This window comes from Mandrillus leucophaeus, unplaced genomic scaffold (genome assembly GCF_000951045.1).
Source record: "Mandrillus leucophaeus isolate KB7577 unplaced genomic scaffold, Mleu.le_1.0 Scaffold10, whole genome shotgun sequence".
Taxonomy (NCBI): Eukaryota; Metazoa; Chordata; class Mammalia; order Primates; family Cercopithecidae; genus Mandrillus; species Mandrillus leucophaeus.
Genome location: NW_012098098.1, coordinates 2,715,818 through 2,722,420, shown reverse-complemented (window position 1 = coordinate 2,722,420; position 6,603 = coordinate 2,715,818). Strand labels below are relative to the sequence as shown.

The 6,603-nt window shown below is 58.7% G+C and overlaps 1 protein-coding gene across 3 annotated transcripts in view; it reads right to left on the bottom strand.

Moving 5' to 3' along the window:
- GSE1 (Gse1 coiled-coil protein) overlaps window positions 1–6,603 on the bottom strand; it is a 320,022-nt gene that overhangs the window by 54,410 nt on the left and 259,009 nt on the right. The window lies entirely within an intron of this gene.

The following is a 6,603-nucleotide window of genomic DNA, read 5'->3' as shown; positions in this document are numbered from 1 at the left end:
GAACAGTGCGGAGACCCAGGGCCGGGAACAGCGCGGAGACCCAGGGCCGGGAACAGCGCGGAGACCCAGGGCCGGGAACAGCGCGGAGACCCAGGGCCGGGAACAGTACAGAGACCCAGGGCTGAGACTATCTAAACGGGTTCCCCAACAGCTCAGAGATGCAGGGCTGAGTGGGGCTCGGCCCAGGCATTCCACAAGGGCCGATTCCGAAACCCTGTTTTCTGATCTGTTCCGGGGTGACTAACCACACCCTCCTGACGGGCGGCAGAGACGACCGCGTGGATGGCAGCCTCTGGGAGGCGGAAGTCTCTCCAATGCTCCCATCTGGCTGAGAATTTTTGCTTGAACCGCATTCCACTTTGTGTCTTCAACACCCAGTATAGCATCGGCTGTCTAGTGGATCCTCGTATATTTAAGTGAATGGAAAAAATACCACATGTCAAATGCAAAAACATTACAAAAATACACTCAAAGATAAATGTACACTGGGAATTCAGTTGGAAGAATCCACTCACATCCCGAGACTGGGTGAAGCAGCTCAGTTTAATTTTGTTTTTTTTGTTGTTGTTGAGACAGGAGTCTTGCTCTGTCACCCAGGCTGGGGTGCAGGGGTGCGATCACAGCTCATTGCAGGCAGCCTCGAGCTCCCGGGCTCCAGTGATCCTCCCTGCCCAGCTTCCTGAGTAGCTGGGACCACAGGCATGTCCCACCATGCCTGGCTTGTTTTTTTTACTTTTTAATTTTTTTGTAGAGGGGGGTCTTGAACTTCAGCGCTCAAGCAATTCACCTGCCTCAGCCTCCCAGAGTGCTGGAATTACAGGCTTGAGCCACTGCACCCCGTAAGAAGCCCAGGTTAAACAGGGCCTTCTGAAGCAGCCGGTCACCTCTCTCCAGGCTCTAACGGAGACAGGGTGGGAGTTGGGTGAGGAGGCTGGAGTGGGAACCTCACGGTGTGAGTTTCTACTTCTCTACCAATTACCAGCTGTGTGACTACAGGCAGGATATGGGTCCCCGGGGCCCCTTTCTTCTCCAGTGGATGGCTAAATGGGGATAAACCCTACCCAGCAAGTCAGTCCCTCCCCGGGGAGGAGGAGCGCACCGGAGTGAGAATATCCCCCCACCATGCCTGGCGCACAGCCCACAGCGTGACCCTCATAGGCCTGCACAGTTGAAGCACCTCTGGATACAGAAATACAGTCTTTCCCATCTGGTTACTAAATCCCAGAGACAACTCCTTAAGTGGGATCAAGACCTGGCCGGCATACCATCTGCCCACAGATCACACCACGTAAGGGCACCTGCCATCCCTCCAGACCCCCTTGGGGGCTGTGGGGCATCGCTTGGCACCCCCAGGCTTTGCCCCCCAACCCAGAAGATAAAAGACTCAGGATTAGCACAGAAGAGGCCCCTAAGGCTGTGCCCCGTCCCCTGGCCCCCACTGGCGAGCTGTCTTGTGCTCAGCTTGACACATAGATTTTCCTTTGGGACGGCTTAACCTGTCCAACATCAATACTGCTCAACCAAAAGCTGGGCGATCAATACCCTTCATTGCTGCCTGCGGCCACAGACCCACCATCCGAGCACAGGAAGGGCAGGGCTGGGGGAGGGACAGTTTCTTGAAGCACCTCCCGCCACCTGGGCCCAGAGTCCCAGTCACCAAGGGGGCAGTGGTGTGCGTGTGAGCCTGAGGGGGCGTTGAGGCTCCCGAAAAGAACCTCCAGCTGCTACAGCCCAGCAGAGGGGTCGGCTGGGTCTGCTGTGGTGCCTTGAGCCTTTGGGCAGAAAAAGCAGCTCCAGTCTTGGTGGGAAAAGGGGCCACTCCCAACACTGCAAGGGAGTGAGTTGAGGGTAGGGGAATACAGCCTTGGAGCTTTGTAAATTAAAGCCAAGCTGGACACAGTGGCTCACGCCTATAACTCCAGTACTTTGGGAGGCTGAGACGGAAGGATCACCCAAGATCAGGAGTTTGAGACCACTCTGGGCAACACAGTGACACCCTGTCTCCACAAAAAAAAAATTTCCTAATTAACCAGGTGTGGTGGCACGCACCAGGGGTTCCAACTTCTCAGGAGGCTGCAGCAGCAGGATCACTCGAGCCCAGGAGTTTGAGGCTGTCGTAAGCTGTGATTACACCACTGCGCTCCAGCCTGGGCCACAGAGCAAGACCCTGTCTCTAATTAAAACAAAAACCACAGCAGCAGCAGCAACAGGAGTAGCCGCGAGGCTCTGCAGAGCCTGTGTCAGGTGCTGCACTGGGCACCTGGTAATAAAGCCTTCAACCCTCAACAGCCTCAGGATACAGGTGACATTGTCATTCCTATTCTACAGATTAGAAGACTGAGGCCCAGAACACAAGTGCCCGAGGTCACACAAGCTAAGCAAGAGGCAGATATGGACCGTCAGGTGCACCGATCAACACAGTAACAGCTGACACTCACCAGGCACTCACCCCACGCTCCAGGCCTTCTCAACCCTCACCCGCATCTGTCATTTACCCGTCAGGGGCATGTGGCAAGCATTACAGCATCTCATCCTCACCCTCAACTGCTAGAGGGCCTCTGCATCCTCGTCTTACAGATGAGAACACTGGGGTGGGGGTGAGGATGTGATGATTAAAGTGGGAGGGTCTACATCACCATTAGCATGAACCCACCTCACGCCGCCTCAGTCCAGCGATCCCAAAACCACGATAACACACACCTCCTCAGATACGTCAAGTCCTCCAGCTGGAGGAACCGGTTCCAGAATTGGAAGGCCTGGCCAGAGATGCGGGCGAACACGAATCCACCCATGGCAATGGGACTCTGCATTGAAAGCCCCTCTAGAAGGGCTCAAAGCCCACCTGGGCCAGGCAAGAATGACCTTCAGGATTCTGCCTGGGGTTAACACATGGCCCACAGACATCCAGAGAGCAGCCAGGTGAGAGGTGCCCCGTCCTGCGGGGGAGGTGGGGTAGAGGGGAGATGTCCATTTCTGAGTCATCAGGGTTCTCCATCCAATTCCAGGGCAAGCAAGGCGGTCTCTGGCTTCCCAGGTGGGAACGAGACCAGACCCCAAGTCTCCTTAAACAGCATCAGCCCATCTTCCCAGGGAACGGAATTCCTACCCACATCGCTCCCCCCAGCAGAAGGCCCTTCTGGAGTAGGAGGGCCAAGCATTGAAAAGTTCCCACCCTGGCCCCCCGGTGACGAGGAAGCTGCTCTGGAAGAAAGCAGAGCCAGGGTCTCAGCTTGAGCTGCACATGGCAGTCACCTGGGGGGTTTAAACATGGATGCCCAGGCTTCGTCCCCCCGAGGTTTGGGCTGAACTGCTTGGCAGTACAGCCTGGGCACTGGGTGCTTTGAAAAGCCCCCCAGGTGATTCAGAAGTACAGCCAGGAGAGACCCCTGGGCTGGAGGCTCCCTGCTTCCTCCACCTGCCTCCCTAGAAACCCCAAGTTACAGGGACCCACAAAAGCCTCCAGTGCAGCCTAACCCCTTCTTTCCACAGATGCTTTGCAGGCGCAGGTGAGGGTAAACGCAGAGGCCCTTTCCAGCACCAGCCCTGCCCTCATCTATGGCTCCTTCCTCCAGGCCTGGGCTCCGCCCCAGCCTCCTGGGGGCAGCTCTCACTTCCCCTCTGAACTTCTGTTTCCAGACACGGGATGGGCATGGGAGTATGGAGGCGAGGGAGGCATCGGGTCAGGAAGGGCAGGTGGACTGGCCTCAGGGACAGGTGGGCTTTGCAGTGGACGGGAGAATCCCAGGCAGACAGGACGGCCCATGCTAGGACAGGGACATGGCCAAACGCAGGAGTGGCGAGAACGGCGTGTGGTTTCGTCTGGCTGGAGCTGAGGGCGTGAGAGAAGAGGCTGGTGGGGGATCAGAGCTGCAGAAGCAAGATTAAAAGGCCCCCGAGTGTGCGTTTGGCAGGCGTGCAAAGGGCTGCTTTTGGCCACGCTCCTGTTTTATCTGTCTGTACACCTCCCAGCAGCAAGCACACGGCTGGGTTCAGAGGAGGAGCTCAATAAATTCTCATTGACAGGGACACTCAGAAACGTCACCTCCCAGGCTGTGGCCTCAGCCGGGGGAGAAAGGCCAGCGTGCGGAAGTGAAGCCAGCAGCACGGCATCCCACACCGCACTCAGTGAGGCCGCTGAGATCTGAGACTCCACGGGGGGAGGAATTAAAGCCAGCCGGCCAGGCTTCAGCACAGCTACCAAGCTGAAATGTCACCTGCAACATGGATCTCTGCAGGTTCAAAAACAGTTCTCCCAGCACACCAGGAAAGGGAGGGGAAACCCTGTGGTTTTCGAGGACCCTGCTGTTGCCACAACAGAGGCAATTCACATGCTACCCAGAGAGGGTTCCCATCCAACCCCGGCCCGATCGTGGGGTTTGATCCTTGGACTTCAAGTAACCCAGGCTGGGAATTCCAAGGCTTCAGATGGGGCCAGAAAAAACCGGCCCTGCTAGCCAACTCCACAAGCCCCTGCGAGTTCCTGAGGGCAGGAAAAAGGTAGCAGCCAGGCCTCTAGCTTACCCGCACTCTTCCAGAAAAGTGGGAGGCACCAGCTCCTGCCCCTCAGCTCGGGGCTCTGAGCCCAAAGTCCCCCGGGTCTGCCTCCTTCACAGCAAGGGAGGACAGAGGGTACCTGCTCCAGGGGGCTCAAGGGGAATTTGGGACTCCAGGGACTAGGGGGGATCTCTAGCTCAGAGGTGCAGGACCCTGGTCTGCCACAGAGTGGCGCTGTGCAGACTTGGCTCTTCCTTGGGCCGGCGATGCTGAGCCCACAGGCAGGCTTGGCTTCTGCTCTGAAACCACAAGGCACTCAGATCTGCAGCCCCTGAACTTCCCCCAGAGACAGGGAAGTGACTGCTGGAGGGGAGGGCTCACGGGGCCATCAGAGGAGGCTTCCTGCTGTGAGCGTGGTGTCAGCCCTACTCCCGGCCCCAGGCCCCAGTTTGCCCCCAGTCTGTACGTTAGGATCAGGTGGGGAGCTCTGACAACCCCCAGACCCGGGTCAGGAACCCAGACGCTGTGGCTTAATTGGGCTTAGAAAGGCCTGGTCAGTAGCAGTTTTAAAACACCGAGTTTGGAGATCTACAAGTCCCTTTGAACTCTTGACACTCCAGGATCCTAAAAACCGTCCCAAAGAGCTCAGGGCCTGTGCCACAGTGGCCAGCTTGTTGCCTTCCTTGTTTTGAGCTCAGCCTCACTGTGCCTAGAACCAGGACTTCCTGACCTCCCTTCCCAAGGCGGGGCTGACCCTAGGTCACCAGAGGCCCCTGGCGGGCTCTCACCAGCTCTGGCACGGCACCGCCCCCAAGGCTCCAGGAAAGAAAACTCCAAGCATCAAAACCGTGGTTGGCTCCAGCTTCCCCCGCTTCCCCTCCTGGTTTTGGTGGCTGCTGCCAGAGTGACAAAAGCCATCCTTGCACCCGGCCCGCAGGAGATCAGGAACGCTGCCCACACGGGGCTGGCTGTCTCAGAAAGTCTTAGGAAGCACTGAGGTCGCTGTTCTCGCAAGCCAGGGCCTCTTCCAGCGCTCCCGAGTCTACCTGGGCGGGGCGGCTCCCTGCACAGCCGGCGGCCGGGATGACACACGCCGCCGTTGGAGCCTGCGCCCTGGGCCCCTCACCTGTGGCGTGGCGGCTGAGTCAGGCACAGCCTGTGCCTCAGGTTCTGCCGTCCCTGCTGGTGGAGGCGGCCGTAAACACAGGGTGAGCAACGCTGAAGTGCCCCAAGCTTAAGCAACACCGAGGGAAGCCGGGGAAGGCTGCTCACCTGGGTGCCCCTTCCACCCCTGCCGGGGGACGGGGGCACAGAATCCCAGGGGAGAGGACGAGGCGGCCAACCAGGGGGCACATTTGAAAGCGCCCCACCAAGACCTTCTCTCTACCCCTTTGTCCCCCGCCTCCTAGAAATCGGCTTAGGCGGGGACGCTCCCACCCGGAGTGCGGCTGGGCCTTTTGTTCAGGCGCCTTTTACAAAAGGAGCTCTCTTTCCATTTGGTGGTCCCGCTTTTTGTTTCCAAACCCCAACCTGTGTGGGCCCCTACCCCTCAGGCCCCAGATAAGGCACTGCAGCGGTTACCAGGGGTTTAGTGTGTTTTAAACGCACTTTGCAGACAAAAGATAGTTTGTAAGAGCCAAACCGACTCAACTCCGGCTGGCATCCACCGCCCAGCTGGGAACCCGGCAGGTGCTCCCACACCGCCAGCATGCTGCCCTCGGATCTCACACGGACACTGCAACCAGGCCCCCGGCCCACCACGTGGAAGGAGCACAGCCTCCAACCCCTCATCCAGTGGGGGTGTCGCGGTATCCCTGCCCGCGATCTGGGAACCCCCTCCCTATGGCCTACGCCTGGAGTCTCCACTGTACATTTCTAAGTGGCCCCCTGGTCCCCCACCCGGCGCTGGGGAGGGGAGGCGGGAAGCTGGGGGTGGGCGGACGCAGGGAGGGTGAGCTCCACTCCCGCTCCGCCTCCATGAAGGGAATTTAATTAGCCTGCTGGAGAGGCGGGCGGGCGGCCGAGGAGGTGTCTCTGGTGCTGCAATATAATTGAATCGGCTCCACTCGGTCGGGCCACTCGCCGCCCATCAGCGCGGCCGCAGGGCCC